General features: G+C 43.7%; 1 protein-coding gene across 4 annotated transcripts in view; it reads right to left on the bottom strand.

Annotated features, from left to right (window-relative positions):
• LOC146860386 (transient receptor potential cation channel subfamily M member 7-like) overlaps positions 1-21,015 on the bottom strand; it is a 1,286,036-nt gene that overhangs the window by 722,105 nt on the left and 542,916 nt on the right. The gene's annotated exons all lie outside the window — the stretch shown is intronic.

Raw genomic sequence — 21,015 nt, 5'->3', positions numbered from 1 at the left:
ACGGTGGACGCACATGTGTTTGCGTCTTTATAACTGGAACTGGAGGGAACATACATGTACTTGTGACATGCACATAGAACCGTTGGGGTCCAAGATAGGGGACATAACTGACCAGAAAAATCCATATTTCCACACCCTCAAGATTATCTGAACAGAGGAAACATCTTACGCTTAATGGCAGAAATTACAACATTACAGCATTTAACGTCTGCAGACTTAATAGCAATAGAATTTGTTAATCCTGGAAATAACTTAGGAAATGAAGGCACCTTAGCAATATGGAGGACCGAGGGAATAGTAACAGACATTTTACAAGAAATTACAAAACTTGAGGACTGGGGAATATCGCTCTCCATCTCATTAACACAACGTTATCCGTCTCCATTTCTAACGTTAAGCACTGCCCAGACCAAAAATGTAATAAACAACATAGCCCCTTCGGTATTGCGTGGTGCCAAAGGTGCTGATGGCATAAACCCACATCAACAGAGGAAAATAAATTCAAGGTTGCCCACTCCCGGGTGGAATGGACGATGAAGCTATTGTATAACAGGCAAAACAGAGCTTTCCCCTATAAAAATCCTATCCTGGAACATCGCAGGAGCAAAAGGAGTCCTACAGGACAAAGGAAAAACAGAGACCTGGGATAGCTATGAAATAATTGTGCTCCAAGAAACTTGGTTGACAGCCCCAGTAGATGTCCCAGGTAGGATAGGCCACCATGTGAATGCAACGAGAACACAGCAATACGGTCGAGCTAAGGGGGGCCTCGCCGTTTACATCTCAACAGCATTAAAAATCACGTCAACACAACTGTCATTAACTACCTCAGCCATGCAAATAATAAAAATGGACCTGGGCACACATTCAGGGGTAAGCACCAGCATCCTAATCAACATCTATGCGCATCCGAAATCTGAGATAAAAAAAGATCTTTTTAAGAAAGTTACTGACGCCATCACGGAATTCCATCTCACACAGCCAACTTGGGAGATAATCCTCACGGGAGATTTCAATGCAAATCTACTACATCCTCAAGAAGACGAAGATAATATCATTGCAGCAAATGAGATCTGGGCTGTAGAAACGCAGTCGTTTCCCGTCCAAAACCGAAATGATAAACTAGGCCAGCGATTTATAACGGACCTTGAGCATCTAGGCATGCGTACATTAAATGGGAGGATAAAACAGGACAAACCGGCCACCTGCATGTATATTGGCCCCCGCTCGAGTTCAATCCTGGACTACACAATAGTAACCCTTCCCCTTCTAGAGCATATAAATAGTTTTCAAATCAAATGCTCCATCGATAGTGATCATTAGGGTCAGCATATCGAACTTAAAATAACATCTCTTAAACCACCAGGAGCTCCAGCACTAGAGGGGGTCATATCAACAATCAATCTGAAGCGCCTGAGGTGGACATGTACCACACTACCGCAACTAGCTTTAAAAGCCAAAAATGTAATGACAATTCTTGAGACAGAAAACAAAACGACTATAGAAACATGGACCACCTTTTTGGCAAGCCTACCCGATGCAGGAGCGTCCACTAAACAGACAAATGAAAACCGTGCAGATAACAATAGTCATCTCAGTTACACATTACGAAGCTTAAGAAAGCTCCTGAGAAAGGCACTTAGAAAGGCTCAACAGCATAGCCCACGCTCTAAAGCATGGGAGGAGGTACTTCTTTTAAAGATAAAATATAAAAAACAAATTTGGATCGATAAAAAAAATGAAGACAACAACTTTTGAACAAAACTATTACATAATGCAAAGAAATCTGACACTAGAGCTTTCTGGGGGCAGGTGAAAACTATGAACAGAACCTCCAAAATCATAAACATGACCTGTGTTGCTGAGCAAGCATGGGTACAGCACTTAATATCCACATTTTCGATAAACAATGCGGATCAGCCGCCCTCCGCTGCAATTATCACATATGAAAAGCAAAAAGAAGATACATTACAATCTACTCTCGCCCATTCTGAAGTAGAAATCTTACAAATTATAAGAAAAAGTCGGCTTGATAGTGCACCGGGTCCGAATGGCGTGCCACAGGCAATCTACAAACAAGATCCTAATTACTGGGCAAGCAAGATCTGTAGGCTGTTCCAGGTGATTGTCACCACCTGTCGTATCCCAGAAAGCTGGAGAGGCGCAATTATTAATCCGATATACAAGGGCGGGGCGCGCACGGATTCAGCAAACTATCGCCTGATCGCACTGATAGATGCAGAGGCCAAATATTACGCACCTCTGATCTTAACTGATTTGATTATTTGGTCCGATGAAAATAAAAAAATCCCATTAAATCAGTCAGGCTTTCGACGTGGCACGGGCACAATCGCAAATGTACTAGCAATGGGGCTAATCGCCGACAAAAGTCTACGAAAGTGACAGCCATTACATCTATGCTTCGTGGACTTTAAAGCGGCCTTTGACCGTGTTAGCCGACACATATTATGGGCTAAACTGAAGCACCAGGGCTTACCAGACTCAATGTTAAATCCAGTTATAGATCTCTATACTAATACCTGGATGCAGGTCAAAATTGCCGATGGCCAGAGGCTCACAAAGAAGATCTATATTAACGAAGGGCTAAAACAAGGTTGTGTATTGGCCCCGCATTTGTTTAATTTATTCATGGCCGATTTAACACCAAGGCTAGACGGGGTCAATTCACATCCACCTCGGCTGGGCATACTGCCTTTAACACACTTGTCCTATGCAGATGACATCGTACTTCTAAGCCAGACGAGAATCGGACTGCAACGATCAATCAATGAGTTAGCTGACTTCGCTAAAACAAACCTGATGGAAATAAATATAAAAAAAACCAAGGTCATGATCATAACACATTGCCTGCCTAAACAGCCGAAATTTTTAATCGACAATACAAAGTTGGAAGTAGTCGATAGCTACAAATACTTGGGGATATACCTGGACCGAAGGTTTTCATTTGCCACGCATTACGAAGCAATTCAAAAAAAGGGAACCGCTTTACTGTTTGCATTCGGCAGCATATCAAAGCAGTTAAAAGGCCCATTGTTTACTCCACTACTTGCAGTCATGAAAGCAAAACTACTACCAACTATTGCCTATGGAAGCGTGGTCCACCATGGAAATAGTGCACCAATTCTAGACAAAATTCAAACACGAGTGTACAAAAGAGTATTTCGCTTGCCATGTGATGCCTCACCAGCTCAGGTACGTCTAGAGTTTGGATTACAACACCACACACTCTACAGAAGGTATGAGACAATCACATTTTGGTACAAAATATGGCTAAATCGTGACCTAGAAATCAACTCGGCACTCTGGGAAGCCTTGCAAAACGACCAAACATCACAATACGCAAAGTACCTAAATGCTTCTTTGAAAGTAACCAAGATGGCTGATCTCTGGCAACGGAAGCTACCTCTGGCATCATTCCAGATGATCATGAAAAAAGCGGCAAAATCGCATTCACTAATTGAAGACAAAGCAACCTTAAGTCGGCGTGCGCACGCATGGATGGTTTTACAATCCTACATGAGGTCTGAGCCAGCGGCATACCTGGGCCTTGCTTTCCCCCCTCATTTAAAAAACAAGTACCTGGAGCTGCGTATGGGGAAATTGCCTTCCAATGCTGATCAACCTATCTGGAGGACCCCCGGCCCAAAAGACTGTAACCTATGTGGAGCATTAGCACAAGATTTTACACATATAATATGCATTTGCCCGGCGTTGGAATGCCACCGCCGGGATTTGCTTAGGAGGACGTTCAACGAAAGTGGCATCCGCACCTGCAGATCAGCAAAACTAAAAAGTCTGGACTCAAAGGACCCACAATTAATTTATCAACTAATTAAATTTGTATCCTATTTTGGGAATTTAACAAAAGAATAATATGTTTCAACCATAATTTAACAATTCCTCCCTGTTTTTAAATCTTTTTTAAAAAAATTTTTTGGGACTATTTGTTTATATATATTCTATTATAGCACGTGAAGGAAATATATTTTTATGTTTTGGTATATTGTAAAGGTTTTAATTAACTATACAATAAAGAACTTCTCCTTCTTAGAGTGGGAAGTTGGTTTGCTAGTTTGGGGAAAGGGTTCCTTGGCTTTGTGTTAAGACCCCTCATCATTGTTGTGGTTTGTGTGGTTTGTTTGTGGGGTTTTATTAGAGCCTATAAGTGGTATAAAGGAAACATAGTTGAGAGAGCTCTTAGAGCGAGTGAAATGCGAATGGCCAGACAGCAGGACAGTCAATATCAGAACCTTAAGAACATGGAGAGACTATGACAAGGGAGGATGGCAACAAGTACTGTTTAGGTCGGTTCTTTCTCCAAGGAAATTGTGAAATGGTGTGATGACACTAGTCATCAAAGGGGGGAACTGATAGAGCGCCATGTATTTCTGAAATTTGTAGGAGTGCATCATAATCACTGTTAGTCTGCACCCATTTATTTAGTGGAATTGTATTAACGTGTGAGTTAGGATTGTAATTCTAAAAGCAGTATGTATTAGAACAAATTAGAAATGTAATCACGCCATTTATGAAGCTCAATGTAGTGGTTAATCGAAAATGTATTAGAACAATGCATAATGATTGCTTTCCATATAATGTGATGCATTCGTTTAAATGTACACCATGTTAAAGTCTGCACGTGTAGTTATGCTTATTCATATACGAAGTGTAATGACATTAATGCTTATAGTGTGATTCTAGAAATGTATGTTTAAATTGTGTAAAAGCCTGATCGTATATACATTTAAGATAAAGGCCTATTTGTTTCTTATGTTAGCTAAATATTGTAGGCCGAAAATGATTTTCCTTGGTAAGGCTCCGAGTTTCAGGGATGTTAGAAAATCTCAGAGAAGTGGAAAGTTTCTCGTTCCCATGTTTCCGTTGCAGGTGCAAGGACACCTAGTTCGTTAGTGAAACTAACCCTTTGTTTAAGGAGTTAGGATGGCATGAGAAGCCAATATGAGAGTATATTGAAATATAGGGAGGATACTTTCGGCGGAGAAGGTGCCTGGGACCCAACGACGAGTAAACCGTCGTTGAATGAGAGACAAGTTTCAGTGGAAAAATACTGGAAGAAGACATGTTTGGAGAGGTGTGTCGGAGGGCGTGTTCTACGTTTTTGGGATTTTGAATTAGGGACAGTGGCCCGTGGGTTGGGCAGTTGAGGTTTAGATGGGAAGCTAGAAGGAGCATCTTAGAGCGAGCTCTGACAAAGTGAGTGTACTTCTAAGGAAGTCTTCACTTCTGACACCTTTTATCCTCTATTAACTTCAGGAAGCACTGCATTGTAATTGGAAAAGAAATACTCAAACTGACCTCTTTCATAAAAGATACTAAGCAATAAACTACACGAAATCCCATACGTCAGTGGAAGATGGTGATATCTAATACCCTCGTCCACTGAGGCAGGTAACTGCATACATACATAGCAGTCCTTCGCATCCATAGCATCTACATACTCATATAGCAGCCTTGCATACCCATTAAGCTTAAAATCACCTTAGGACAAATGTATGTGAAATCTAAGACTCTCTTCGATTAGGAAAGCTCTCTCAGATCCTATGCTGACCTCCTTTTGGCTAGGAGTGGTAGGTGTAGGTGTTCCCTGTACCTCCGCTCCCTGCTCATGTGGTACAATATATGAAACTACAACTATCACGATTATAGAGACTATCACTCCACCTACAAGTGTACCTACTACCAACTTGGACCTACGATGGGTATCTCCAGCATCCATGATCTCGTAAAGTTCTCAAAGTTCTTGGTTTCCGCAGCAAACAATTAAGAGTCTCTTTTCTCCTCCATACGTCGCTTGCTAACCAGTTCGAAGAATACTTCAAGAAGCTGGAAATTCCCTTGCAATTTCAGTTCTTATTTACACAGTCCACAAAAAGACCTCCCTAGCTCTCATTCGTCTTCTCTGCGGAAAGTCCCTAAGTTTATTCTTCTTCCACTCGGGCCTAGGTTATTTTCTTTATGGACTTTTATTTACAACAAAGTTCACTTTCAGTCCAAAATAAGATCAGCTCCCAGAATCTCTAAAACATGTTGCAAAAGTTCAAGACGAAGAATGATCACTTCATGGGTCGGTGGCTCAAACCCAAACGTTGGAAAGACCAATCTTTGCAGTATAAGTTCACTGACTTTACTCAGAAGCGGGGGATTTGGAAACGTTAGAGTCAGCACTCCTTCGATTTCGAGACCTGGGACCACCAATCCCACATCGATTTTCACATTCGGGATCTTGCTGACCACAGTCACGAACCTCAACCTCCCCAAACTCACCACTCATGGCATCAGTCACAACGTATGTCCACTCTGACACGGCCTAGCTTGTTCTTCATCACTCTGTTCAGATTCAGATGTTTCAGAAACTGGGGCAAGATCTCTCTCAGGTGCCAACCTCAGGTTCAGCCGTCTCTGGCTCACTGGCCAAACCTCTTCTGCTCTGGTCGCACTTCTGCTCTCTCCCTGGGTACCCTGTGCACTACTTCCTTCTTTGGCTGAATTTGACTCTATTCCACCCACAGCGATACTTTCTTCTGAGTCAAGTTAGGGTTTCTGATTGTAGCAACCCCCTTCAGCTGGATCTGGTGCACAACCAGCTGCGTCAGCAACCCTCACAGCTTGACTTGCACTCTCAAATGGCCCTGCCACCTCAGCTGGATTTTCATTCACGAGAGGGGCTGTTTCTTCCAAGGGTGCTGAAACTCTGCGGGTATGGGAGGCATGCACCCAGTTCGGCAAACCTCCAAACTTCACTGCTGTGTTCGTGACCAGTATCACCTGGTATGGGCCGCGCTAACGAACATCCAGGCAACTATTCCTCACGTGCTTACGAACAAGCACCCAGTCCCCCAGACACAGATCGGGGCACAGGTCACTCGAGGCTGGAACAGTTGCTGCTTGCACCTGCTGAGACACAGAACAGACCACATCAGACAGTCCTTTGCAGTAATCGAGATGATGCTAATTAGAGCGGTAGCTGGTATTGCTGGCAATCGCATCGCCCTCCCCATCAAAATCTCGTGTGGTTACAGCCCGGTTCTTCTGTCTGGGACACTGCGAAGAGTCATAAGGACCAAAGGTAATGCATCAGGCCATTTCAGGGACGTCGATGTACACACTTTTGCCATCCGTGCTTTCAAAGTTCCATTAACCTGCTCCACAATCCCAGAAGCCTCTGGTTAGTAGCTACAGTGTAACCTCTGATCCACATTCAATACAGCACAAAGCAATTTCATGATTTCGCTGTGGAAATGTGTCCCTCTATCTAATTTCAAAGTGGTCGGAAAACCGAACCTCGGGATAAGCTCCCTCAACAACAGCTTAGCTACAGTGAGAGTGTCACATCTACATGTTGGGTAAGCCTCCACCCATCTTGAGAAAACACACACCACAACTAAAATGTACCTCAACCCATTACATTTTGGCATCTCAATGAAATCCAACCGCATCCTATTGAAAGGCCCTTCTGACCTCCCAATATGACTCAAAGTATCCACAGTCTTCTTTCCTGCATTCATCTGTTGGCACGTAACACATCTCTGGCATACAGCTTCAGCAACTGCACGAAACTTCGGATTGTACCATGTCTGCCTAAACACTCGCACCATTGCATCTCTGGCAAGATGTACTGCACCATGTATCAGTCTTGCCATTGGGTTCAACAAACTTTCCGGTAACACAGCTCGACCATCACTTGAGACCCACACATCCACATCTCCTTTCTCACATCCCGACCTTATCCAGCCATCTCGTTCCTGTTCGGTAACCTCATCTTGCAATCATTTTAGTTCCTCCCAGGTGTCTGCCATGGCTAACATCATGCTGAGCTCGGTTCTTTCTTGGCTCTCTCCAGTGTAACCTCTTGTGAAAATGCATCCTTGTTCTGCACAGAAGCGGGCAACTTCGTCTGCATAATTATTGCCCAATGAAACAAAATCAGTCCCCTTCACATGAGCGGAACATTTGACAACTGCAATTTCCTTTGAACACTGTAATGCCTCTAACAACTGTCTCAGGTATTCCCAATTTCTGATGGGCGAACCTGAAGATGTCATGAAACCTCTCTGTGACCATAACTACCCGAAGTCATGAACCACACCAAACCCGTACTGACTGTCAGTGTAGATCGTTATCCGAATCTGATCTGCAGCCAAACAGGCACGGGTCAAAGCAATGATTTCAGCTACCTGTGCGGAGTGTACTCCTTCTAGACAAGCAGCTTCACCAACTCCGGTGATGGTACATACAGCATACGCTGCTCTCAGTCGACCAACATTGGCCCTTAAGCATGAACAGTCCACAAAGAAAATTTCATCGGGATCAGGGAGTGGATCATCGACAATGTCCGGTCTCAGTTTGGTGCATAGTTCAGTCACATTGAGACAATCATGGCCCTCACAATCTTCATCATCTGCATTTGGAATAGGCATCAATGTCGCAGGATTCAAAACCGAACACCTCTTCAAAGTTAGATTTTCTGCAGCAAGTATAACTTGATCACAGCGTGTTAATCTGTTGTTCGTAAGATGTTGCGTTTTGGTCCTTGTCATGAACAACTCAACAGAATGTGGTACATAAACTGTCAGTGGGTGTCCCATCAGTATACTCTCACACCTTTGTAAATTTGATACTTGTATAGCGCACTACTCACCCGCAAGGGTCTCAAGGCGCTTGTACGAATACCGCTGTGGAACCCATCCTGGCTTTCCCTGTGAGGCGTCCACTCCTGGGCACCCCCAAGGTGGAGGCCAGGCATCCTTAGCGTTGTGGGGGCCGTTGTGGAGATTAAGCAAGCTATTGCCCAGAGTTGCAGAGTGGGACTCCATGATTGGAATAGGCACTGAGGCGAGAATTATCAGGTCCGTGGAATTTTTTAGCCCAAGACCCGCCGAGGCGGGGAATGGAACCCTGGTCCCGGGCTAGACCTCTGCATCGGGGTCTGCCGCTCTAATCATTGAGCCACACTTCTCCACAATGCTGACACCTGTTGCAGCAACAGATTTGAGACATCCGGGCAACGCAGAAGCTACTGGATCTAAAGTAGCTGAAAGTAGGCAACTGGTCTACGGACACCTCCATGATTCTGAGTCAGAACTGAAAATGCACAACCTTCTCTCTCGCAACAGAACAACGAGAAAGCCTTGTTGTAATCAGGCATTCCCAAAGCAGGAGCACGACACATAGCCTCTCTCAGCTGTAAAAACAACATTAAACAGTTGTTGTCCCATGGTACCGGATCACTCACATCCTTGTGCTTCAGCCGCAGTAAAGGCTTTGCCTCGAAAGAGAAATTGGGAATCCATTGGCGACAGTAGCCAACCATCCCCAGGAACATTCTGACCTCTCTCTGTGTGGTAGGCACCGGCATGTTCATAATAGCCTCAATGCGATCTGGCAACACCTTCCTCTTGCCCTTCTCAATTCTGTGACCCAGATATTGCACTTTGCTCAAACAGTACTGCAATTTGTTCGGAGACACTTCGTGTCCATTCACTGCCAAATGATTCAATAGAGCGATAGTATCGAACCGGCAAGCGTCTTCCGTTTCTGACGCAATAAGCAAGTCGTTGATGTATTGCACGAGAACTGAGTTCTGCGGCAACACAAGACTCACAAGTTTCTTCTTCAAAATCTGGTTAAAGATCGATGGGCTCTCTGTATACCCTTGAGGGACATGACACCACGTTAACACACGATTCTCCAGCCGGCTTTCCTCATGGAGTGGTATCGAGAAGAATGCTTGACAGAGATCAATTACCATAAACCACTCCGCTTCACATGGAATCTGAAACATTATCACGGATGGATTCGGTACCACTGGACAACATGGAACAACTATTGTGTTAACCTTTCGCAGGTCTTGCACGATTCTGAATTTCCTGCTTGGTTTCTGTAATCCCATGATAGGTAAATTACATGGGCAACCCATAATCTCCTTCCGAATTCCCTGCTTAATCATGGACTCGATTACAAGTTTGATTCCTGCAATAGTCTCGGGTGACAAATTATACTGGGGCGTCCTAGGGAATTCTACATTCTGCTTGACCTGAATCTTCACTGGTTCTACACCTTTGATCAACCTAATCTCTTCTCCGGTGAAGTCCCACACCTCATGTGACACAGAATCTCTCAGGTCAAGTGGAAGCTCTTCCACTGTCAGCGCTGGGTACATTTCTATACACAAGTGCTGATCGGCAAACTGGTGTCGATCTCGGAAAGTTCCTATTCTCACAGGAATCGGCTCTGTTAACGGACTAGTTATTTTCTTGTTTGCTACTCCAACAACTTTGATCGATTGTCCCGAGAGGGGTAGGTTAGGGACTACTGCTGATCTTACAGTAGAACGGGTAGCACCAGTGTCAACCAAAAAGGTGGTAGGGTGACCGTCAACATCTGCTTCCACAAAAGGTCCCCTCTGGTCTACCTCCAAGACTGCTCCAAGTGTGCAGTCTTCCTCCCCCCTCAGGCACCGTCATGCCAACGGGTCTGGGCTGCAACCATCATACCCTTCAAACAGAGGCATCTGTTGGTAAGTCAGAGTTCCCGGCTGAACCCTAGGTGGCTGGGAAACTTGTACCTGCGGACCGAACGTCCCCCCTTTCATTGACCTTGGTCTAGTCACCGTAGAGACCGCTTCAGGTACAGGTAACTGAACTATCTCTACCTCCTGCTGCACTTGATTAATAGGGTTCAAAGGACACTCGCGCTTCCAATGTCCAATCTGGTGACAAAGATGACACACAGTGGTCTTCTTCAATGTTGCCATATTCATTCCTGTCTTAGGATCAACAGACTTTACTCTTCCCTGACCTTGCACATTCTGATTCCCTCCTTGGGTGTTTCCCTGTCTCCTACCTAACGTCCCTCCATTAGGCTGAGCTTGGGCAGTTTGCATTTGGACAAGCATCAATTTATCTTTCAACTTCCTGTGCTTCGAATCTACCTCATCACTGCAGTATCTGGCATACCGCAAGATTTCGTCTACCAGCCTGTTCTGCCAACAGATCAAATGACGCTGTATCATGGTACTAACCTCTGGCCTCAATCCTAAAACAAATTTTGCAACAAACTTACCCATGTCCTTAGAATCTAAGGCATCTAATCCACTGTACTGTTGGAAGGCTTGCAAAAAGCGTTCGTAATACTCATGCACCATCTCTTTTGGTTCTTGAACAGTCCGGTCTATCTTAACCCATTCAATATCTTGAGGCGAGATCTTCGATTTGAACCATTGTAATCGCTTGCTCAAACTTTTTCATAACTATGGGTGACAGACCATTTGTGACAGGATTCCTTTCTGGCTCAGAAGTCAGCCATTCAACAGCAACCTTGCATGTAGACCATAAATCCCCTGGAACCACGATGTCAAACAACGTGTTCAAATCAATCCACAATACTTTTGAGATTTTGACAAAGCGATCAACTTGCTTGTACCATTCTACAGGCTTCTCCCTCAGCTAAGGAAAGTCATTCGTACCATTCGTAAATGCAGCCAAATCACCCTACTCCAAGGCACATACACGTACCCTCCATTTTGTACCTCTCGTAAAGGGTAATTCCCTACGCCTAGCATCCCTCCACCTGGAGGCGGCAACTCTCCTACAGTCCTTTTGGAACTCTTCTACTTAGAGCACCTTTCCTCCCATTTATCAAGCATGATCCATGCACGCATCCCTACAATCAGGTCTCTGATATGTGTCCTCAGTCCTATGACCCTTTTCTCTTCCAGTTCTTGGTCACTATACTGCAGCCCGTGGCTTCCTTGCAATGACTTCGTCTTAGATAGATCTACCTTGTATTTCTTGGCAAAATCAGTCAGTTTCTCATGCGCCGTCCTTGCCTTTACGAGTCACATCCTTGAGTACAAAGAGCAACTCATCTTGTTCATAAATCTCTATCCTGTCCAGGGGCAAATTCCCATTTATTATTTCATCCGCTTCTGCTTTCAATCTCACTACATCTAACATGCGTGCCCTCACGGCACCTCTCAATGGTTCTCGACAAGCTGTTCCATTGCGTTCATTTCCCTCGCAGCTCTGATCTCTCGACCTACTCTCTTCTGACATGTCCCTAGATCCTGATCTGTTACCCAACTCATGTAGTTCACCATTCCCAGTTATCCTACCATTCTGGTTCCTCACAGGTGGTACCCACTTTCTCAAATCTGATCTTGACTGGGCCAAAGACTTTGGTCTCACCGGTCTCACATCCACCTGTCCTCTAGAGGAGTCTGCGGTAGCTGGCAATGGCGTACTCCATTCTATAGGTCTCGGAGCCTATTCCATCTCACTCACTGTACCATTTCTTTCAGCAGAATTCCTTGGTCCAGCTGTTGACTGTGCTAGCCTACCAACTTTCTCTTGGTCTGGGTTATAGACTGAAACTATGGGTCCAATGGTAACCGGTACTTTTAAGGCATCCGGTAACCTCACACCTCTCGCAGCTTCTGTACTCGCTAAAGACTGGATCCTCAGTCCTCCGTTCCTGTCGAGATTTTCCCTTCTACTCTCACATCTGGCTGAACCTGTAGTCCTCTAGTCCCTTCTGCTGGAGTCGACTTCACTTCGTAAGAGTCTGGATTGAACGGAGGCGGTCTTTCCGACAACAACCTCTCTACGAAACTGTCATCCGTATCACTATCATCCTCTTCTACGCTCTTTGCCTTCGCACTTTCTGTTTTCTCTAGTAGTGGGTACAATCTATCCCCCTCAATCGTTTCCACTCTCCACCTCTTCTCTAGTGCATTCCACCTCGCATCCTGGAATGCCCCGATTGACCTCTTCACCCTTTCTTGACTTCTGTCTCTTTTCCTGTCATACGCTGCTCTGATCCATGCATGTTGTGCCTCAAACTGGGTCGGTCTAGGCAGAGGTCGCAAGGAAGACATCACAGATTTCAGCTGATACAACACATCCAACCTGAAAGTACCATATCGGGGGAAAGTCAGTTCTCCCTCTCAGTGAGTCATCTTATGCCAATTTTCAAGCCAAATTATAGTATGCAATCCCACATTATTGCCATATATTGTGCTAGAGTATCCTCGGGAGGGGCTTCTTCTCCCCCACGAGTAACCACATGTCTGTCACCTCTACACAATTCTCGGAAAACCTTAAAACATTTCATGACGAACCAAATTTTTTGATCGTGCACAATATTTTCGTCCATTTCTTGATATCAATCCACCAAAAGCAGGGTGACTCACACCAACCGACCTATCGCAGCGCGACACCTTCTGATGTCACACTTCCTCCGCTGACAGCAGTTCCCCTCCTTCACAACTCACTTCTCACTCTTACATTCGCCCCGTTCACACTCTGAAGTAATTATCTGTCCACGAAACGACAGGACAATCACTTCTCTGACGGCCTATGACAGTCTCTCGAAATTGATGACCTCAAATCTGGCAACTGTCTGTCTGCGAAACGACCGGACAATCGCCTCAACTGATAGGTTTCAAAACGCTCAAAGTTCCACATACAACAACCCACGACCAGCGTCGGTTACTCACACTCTCACACATTCGCTCCTCCTATCTCGGTCTAGGTAATCTATGACGTCTCACGATTTCCCCTCTCAATAGTCAACAAAGTCTACCTTGGATGTCTTCTACACCACAACTTCTCAGACTACTCGTCGAGCCTAAGAATCCCCAGGCTGCAGCCTGATCTCACAATCACTCAACTCTCCTTCCAACTCCGCAAGACATCACACGATCAAATCAACACCACAATCTACAACACACATCACCCTGTTCATACTCACTCTACCACGAACTGCTGCTTTTCGCCGCACCGCTACTCTCCGTCAGTCTCCATCAGCTGCCGTCTTCTGCCGCTCACCATCCAATGGTTCACCATCACTCAAATTCTATGGGCCTCTGTAATCTCTTATCTTGATCTAGATCTCCCCTCACAATCAGAGATAACCATCCTACTCTGCTACCAACTGATAAAGCCGGATTCTTATCTGTCTTACCATCACCAAAAATCCTCTCAGGTCGCCAGGATCTTTTTATCTGCTAACTAGTGTAGAGGGAAGGAAATCCAATTTTAGCACATAGTCAACCACATAAAATTTGAACTCTAAAGGACCACTAACTCCGAATCTCAAAATTTAAGGGGTTTATTACAAAGCCAAAAATAATTGCACATACAAGCACCTCAGCATGAGGTTTAGAAAATAAATGGGCACTAGTACAAAGGAAAGTCTACGCAGGAGTCTCATCCGGCTCAGAATAAGAAGAATAGTCAGTTCTAAAAGCATTAGACAGGCAATAACCGCTCCAATCTCTATATTAGAAGTCATTAACCTAAAAAGAAAATTAGTTAGTCTATCCCTACTCTACCTCTAAGGTGACATCCCTACTTAGCATTTTTCCCCAGGCAAGAGGATAAAAGGTGTCAGAAGTGAAGGCTTCCTTAGAAGTACACTCACTTTGTCAGAGCTCTTTCGAAGATGCTCCTTCTAGCTTCCCATCTAAACCTCAACTGCCCAACCCACGGGGCACTGTCCCTAATTCAAAATCCCAAAAACGTAGAACACGCCCTCTTACACACCTCTCCAAACAGGTCTTCTTCCAGTATTTTTCCACTGAAACTGGTCTCTCATCCAACGACGGTTTACTCGTCCTTGGGTCCCAGGCACCTTCTCCGCCGAAAGTATCCTCCCTACATTCCAGTATACTCCCATATTGGCTTCTCATGCCATCCTAACTCCTGAAACAAAGGGTTAGTTTCACTAACGAGCTAGGTGTCCTTGCACTTGCAACAGAAATATGGGAACGAGAAACTTTCCACTTCTCTGATATTTTCTAACATCTCTGAAACTCAGAGCCTTACCAAGGAAAATAATTTTCGGCCTACAATATTTAGCTAACATAAGAAACGATTAGGCCTTTCTCTTAAACGTAAATGCGATCAGGCCTTTACACAATTTAAACACACATTTCTAGAATCACACTATAAGCATTAATGTCATTACATTTCGTATATGAATAAACAAAACTACACGTGCAGACTTTAACATGGTGCACGTTTAAACTAATGCATCACATTATATGGGAACCAATCATTATGCATTGTTCTAATACATTTTTAATTAACCACCACATTGAGCTTCATAAATGGTGTGATTACATTTCTAATATGTTCTAATACATACTGCTTTTAGTATTACAATCCTAAATCACACGTTAATACAATTCCACTAAATATACGGGTGCAGACTAACAGTGATTATGATGCACCCCTACAAATTTCAGAAATACATGGCGCTCTATCAACACAAACTGCCAGAATTTGCCTCCATATCCCCATTTCTTACCAGGTCCTTAGAAGTTTCAAATCCTTTTTACTGGAACATGCTAGATATAGCTCATCCTGCACTGACTGAGCAAGGATTTACCTGTGAGCACCATAACACAAAACGCTCTGTTTTTGTTGGAAATAGTAAATGTGGCTTCCTTGTAGAGAACATCTCTTTCAAACAGTGGCATAGCAAGATAGGCTTGAGCCCCAATTCAAACAAGCATTATGGGCCTCATTCAGGTTAACACCTCTAATGCAGGGATCCGTTTGTAAAATTAATTAGTGTGAAGGCCCAAAATATTTCTTGGGAATCTGGTGTTTGGGCAGCCGAATGCAGAGGTTCCTTAATAACAAGGCTGTCTAGTCTGGATTCTACTTTTTACCATTATCTCCCACCACCCTACACTTCTGTCTCCATCCCACTCTTGCAGGTTCTTTTTTTACCCCTACTTTCCTTGTCTATCACTATTTCCCTATCTTTCTCTTCTATCTCCTTCCCCCTTTTTTGCCTGAGTCGCAAAAAAATGAGTACTGGTGCCCACCACCCTCAAATACAAACACAAATTGAGCAATGACCCAGCCACTCAACTGCTCCTCCCCTCTATTGTGCAACTTTGCTTGAAGAAACATAACACACCCTGCACCAAGATCGTCACTATACTGATTGTACTTGAGCATGCACTACAACTACACATCCTGCTGCTACATGTGCTCCCACTTGTAGAGGCATGACAGGATTTACATTTTAGCAGCAAATACATGTATTTCAGCATTACATGCTCGAAATGGCCTGGTTAAGGTGAGAGCTCTGGTTGGGAAAAATTATTTGCTGCGCTTCTTGCTATTTTTGCATTAGGCCTGTTTGAGTTTTGACTTTTGAGTTTGTGTTATATTTTAGCAGCTTTACATTAAATGTGCCAATTTTATCATGTTTGAAGGAGAGAGCGCAAGCACTTTAGCAATGTTAGCATTTTCTTCCAGTCATCTTTAGTGTTTTTATACCCTATTTTTATACTCACTTGTTATGAAGAGCACACACCTCTGCCTCATATGCTCTTGTTTGATGAACCACGTTTTGATGGGCTGTAACGATGACCCTGCTTACCTTTTCCCAAATGTTTTTGCTTGTGTCATCCCTGTCTAGGTTTCCACTAGATTTGGCGGGACCACGTGCTCTCACACAAGATTAGTGGGAGGTAGGAACTCCTCCACCAGACCACTATGTGTAGATAGTTTCTAGGTCCTGATGAAATGCACTGTATCATTCTGAAGTGCGTGAAACCTGTCGACCTCAAGTTTAGAGTAGAGTATTGCTCCCCTGGACCATTGAGCCAGCGAGCAGCCTCTCTTTTGTATTTCAACAAGATGGATTACCACTTTCTTAAATTTTCCTTGTGGACTATCCAACCTTTTTTAACCACTCACTCACATCTACACTCACACTTAGGGCCCTCACACTCACGGCACCATACGGCAGGAACAGAAGATATCCGCTAAAGAGCCCCTTTATGGGTGCCCATTGGGTATTGCACCGCCGACCCGACGAGGAGCGAGTCCATATGATGAAGCATGACACCTAGCTTGCTGGGTGTGTGAGGACTCTAGTTCCGACAAGGAGGATTCCCCTCCTGCGTGTCTCCACCCACGTTGGTTCATCCACCTTTTCCACTGGGGAACTGAGTACTCTCCTTTGTTTTAAAGTATTTGGGCACATACGCTGGACCCTGTTAAACAGCCCTCTCTGTCCCTCTCTTTGTTTAAGAAGCCGTAGAGAAGCACACAGAGTCCTAATGCCAACAAAATGAATTCAGCAACAGAAAGCAAAAATCCGGGGGTGACCCTACAAAAAGGGCCAGCTCAAACATCTCTAATAAGAAATAAATGCCTACCCCCTAAACGTGAAATTCGAAACAACTCCACCATAGGTCAGCAGAGTTACTCCAGCACTTGGATGTAGCACCAAGAAGCATGTGTCCTTACGCCAACACATAAAAAGTAGAGCTTGTATGCAAGCACAGCCTTGCTTTCCATATTGGCAACCAGAAGTGTGATTAAAGGAAATGAAGAAGGTCAGCAGTTTGTTCATGTACTGTATCTTATTTTCAAGGACATCTCGTATTTCCTCATTGTGAAGACCCCACCACCTCCCCATCAGAGAAGTTTCACTGAAAATAAGTTTCTGTCACGTTGCTTCTCCATAGAAGCTGAATATAAGAGAAAATGAATACAAAACATTCACCTTTGCATGAGTTTTAGCATTACAAGCTCCAACTGGCCGATTGGGGTGAGAGCTCTGGACAAGTTAAATAAATATTTTCTGTGCTGCTACCTATTTTTTAACTAAACACATTATACTTGTGGCTTCCCAACATGATGTGTTTTATTTTAACAGCTTCTACATCCAGAAATATGAGACAATAGTTTCTTAAATATTCTGCGTAATCGTTTTTGTACCAAGGATGCAGAAGGGATCAACTCAGAGTTGGCGTTTAGGACAGTGCCTTACGGTCTTCAATTCTAGATCTTGTTGTCAAATCAGTTGGTCTAGTGAACTGCGTGGCGGTAAAATCACCGGTGTTACCAGATCATTGCTGAGAATACTAAATCACTGGGAAGCACTCAGACCCCACTAGATGCTGGAACAGCCTGCACATGTCCTCTTTGGTCTAGCTGGATCGAGAGTTCATCCATGGTTCCAGTAGGTAATTCAGCATTCCTAAATCCCTAGTTGAGTGGAATATTTATGCAGCATCCTTTTACTGTCTTACCCAATAGACCTTTATTGGGTATAAAAACCCTTCCCTGAGCAGAGCAAGCAGACACAGAACTTTGACTGCGGCTCCAAGAGGGAGTACAGAGAGATTCTTGCATTTCCTACATGTAGCAGGACATATGCAAAGGATTGGGGTTTCTAATGTGGCTATTAACTTGAGTGGGTTTGTCTTCTGACTGCGGTGTAAGGAATACCTACATAACATTAGGACAACACAGTCTAGAATGCTGCAAGAATAGAGGTGCGTATAGTCAGTCCAATGGAAGATGCTTTAACACCTCTAAACTATATTGTATGATGCACTCTTATCATATATTTGTAGGCGATGAGGCAGACATTAACCATAACCAGTTGTAACTTAAACTTCAATTAATCCAAGTCTATTTCTGATCTGGTCTCACTGTTGTCTCTTTTATGTTATGGTGTTATGGTGTGGGTACAATGGCAGGTCAGTCGCATCTCATGTAAATAATTGTCGTGCGAGTCCTCCGTATCGGTTGCCTCTTCTTGTAGGATTACTGGTGACTTCAGCATAGTGCACTTGGTAATGCTGTACATTAATACCAAATACCTGATACGTGGATGTCAGGGCATCTTGAGTCAGGTGATTCAATAGATCCAGATATAAACTTCGATTTGACCTCAAACGCTAATTAACTATAATAGGGAATAAATGTCTTCCTCAATAACTGGAATTACAAACAACTACACCAGAAGTCGAATATAATGTTTGTTTGACCAAATTCTTTCAACATCTTGATGTGGCAACAAGAAGCATGGGTCCCTACGCAAAGGCATACAATACTACTGAAAGCAGAGTTTGAAGGAGTTACTTTCATTTGGGTTAATGTCTCGATATTCTTGCAAATAATGTGATTATGATGTTTTCAATGTGTGGAAAGGAGTCGATGGGCTACTTACTGTGTTGTATAGTTCCTCCAGCCTAGCAGTCGTAAGAAACTGCTGCATGCTAACTCCATTCTCAATGAGAAGCTTTAATCTTGTTGTAAATGGGCCTCCCAGTATTTTATACAGGTAAGTCTGCTAGGGGCCCCTGAATTCTCTGGAGATTTATATAGCATGGAAAGAAAATGCTTTCTATCTATGACTTTAAATGGTGTCAATACAGGAGAGGTTTCAAATCACACCTTTTGATGAAGGAGGGGGGTTTGGAGATCAGAAGGCGAATCTTAATTACAGAAGCCCATCTGAATTACTAAGACCAATGTGTTTCAAATGGAGTAAAATATGATTTACTTGGATCACAATCACTCTTGTTTAAGTAAGGAAAGCCTGTCACAACCACCAGGTGCATACAGAGTGAAATCAATATTTTGAATAGTAATGTGAGAATAAAGGGATGACAAAGGAGCCCATGCAAAAGATAGCACAATTGAGAGAGCTGAAAGGAAGGTAGCCCAGGCAGTTTGCAATTCCCAATAGTTTACACAGATATGTGGAGCTCAAGTAAATGACTGTAGCTCCATTTCACTCACAGTTTATCAACAGAGGGAAAGCTGAGTAGCATTCATAGACTAAGAGGCCTATTGTAAGTTCTTGGTCCTCATAATTGGGAACACCACACCATGGAACAACACTTGGTCGCATGCTGAACTCGGCCCTTTCCACGCCAGACCACGCCCACAACCTCATCATCATCTTGGACAGCAGATTTTCTATGCAGAAACAGGGAAACACAGACTTGTCCACCTACTTTCACACCCTGCGCATGCTCTGTAAGAATTTTAGGTGGCTACCAACCAACACCAAAAGGATTGTCACTCAGGCCCTTGTCACCAGCAGACTGGACTACGGGACCAGTCACTATGTAGGAATCACTGCACACCTCCTGAAGAGACTACAGACAATGTAAAACTCGGCGGCAAGACTCATCTTCGAACTCCCCAGATGGACTCAGTTCACTCTGCACCTCAAGAGGCTTCATTGGCTCCTGATCCAGAAGAGATGCCAGTTCAAGATGTTGACCCATGGATACAAAGCCCTGCAAAATGAAGTACACCTGACATCCACCTCCCTCTTCCTCACTGACACCCCCCTCCGATCCACCGAGCAAACAGCAAAGCCTGAAACAACCTTCCCCTCCACCTTAGGACCGACTCACCGCTTCAGTAATTCAGGAAAGGACTCAGGACTTCCCGTTTGAATGACTAGGCAACACGAAGTAGCTAGCATCTCCAGTGCCTTGATACCCTCATAGGTGATTTGTTGCGCTTTACAAATCCTTCCTGATTGAATGGATACAACTGGACATCTTGTCTCCAAACAAGACGAAAACACATTTTCTGCATACTGAAATTGTCTGGGATTTCGCCTATACATGACATCTCTAATTTATAATGGCACTCGGTGACTGAGACAAGGCAATACAAAGTAGCATTATTGCTATCTACAGACTCATGCATTTGGGGTATACATGTGCCTTGCTACTCAATTACGGTCATAGTTATAACAATTTTACATGGAGCATATTATATTGGAACAACAAGTAATATTCAGTGCTGTGAACTTTGAATACCTAATTCAGATTTGGGAAACAGTGAAAAAGTGAAAGATTGATTATGAGAATCTCAAAAGTGTCTAAGATATTTTGTGTTTCTGAGCATATATACCATAGGTTCCGGATTTCCATGCTCTGCCTCATCTTCTGGGCGAGATTTTTCTTTATCGATAGCACTTAAACAAATTCAAGGAGCAGTTCTGTCTTGTTCCTTGTTGTATATACATTTTTGAAGAGTACTGTCCATTATTTCTAAATCTGGTGATGGGGCCATAGAAATAGCTGAGAATACATTTTGGAATTTAGGACCCATCCCCACTTTACTAAACATTATCCAATTTCCCACCTTACTTGATAAAATGTCTTTTCAATACCAAACAATGAAAGGG

Source organism: Triturus cristatus, chromosome 3_1 (genome assembly GCF_964204655.1).
Source record: "Triturus cristatus chromosome 3_1, aTriCri1.1, whole genome shotgun sequence".
NCBI lineage: Eukaryota > Metazoa > Chordata > Amphibia > Caudata > Salamandridae > Triturus > Triturus cristatus.
This window is presented reverse-complemented; position numbering and strand designations above follow the sequence as displayed.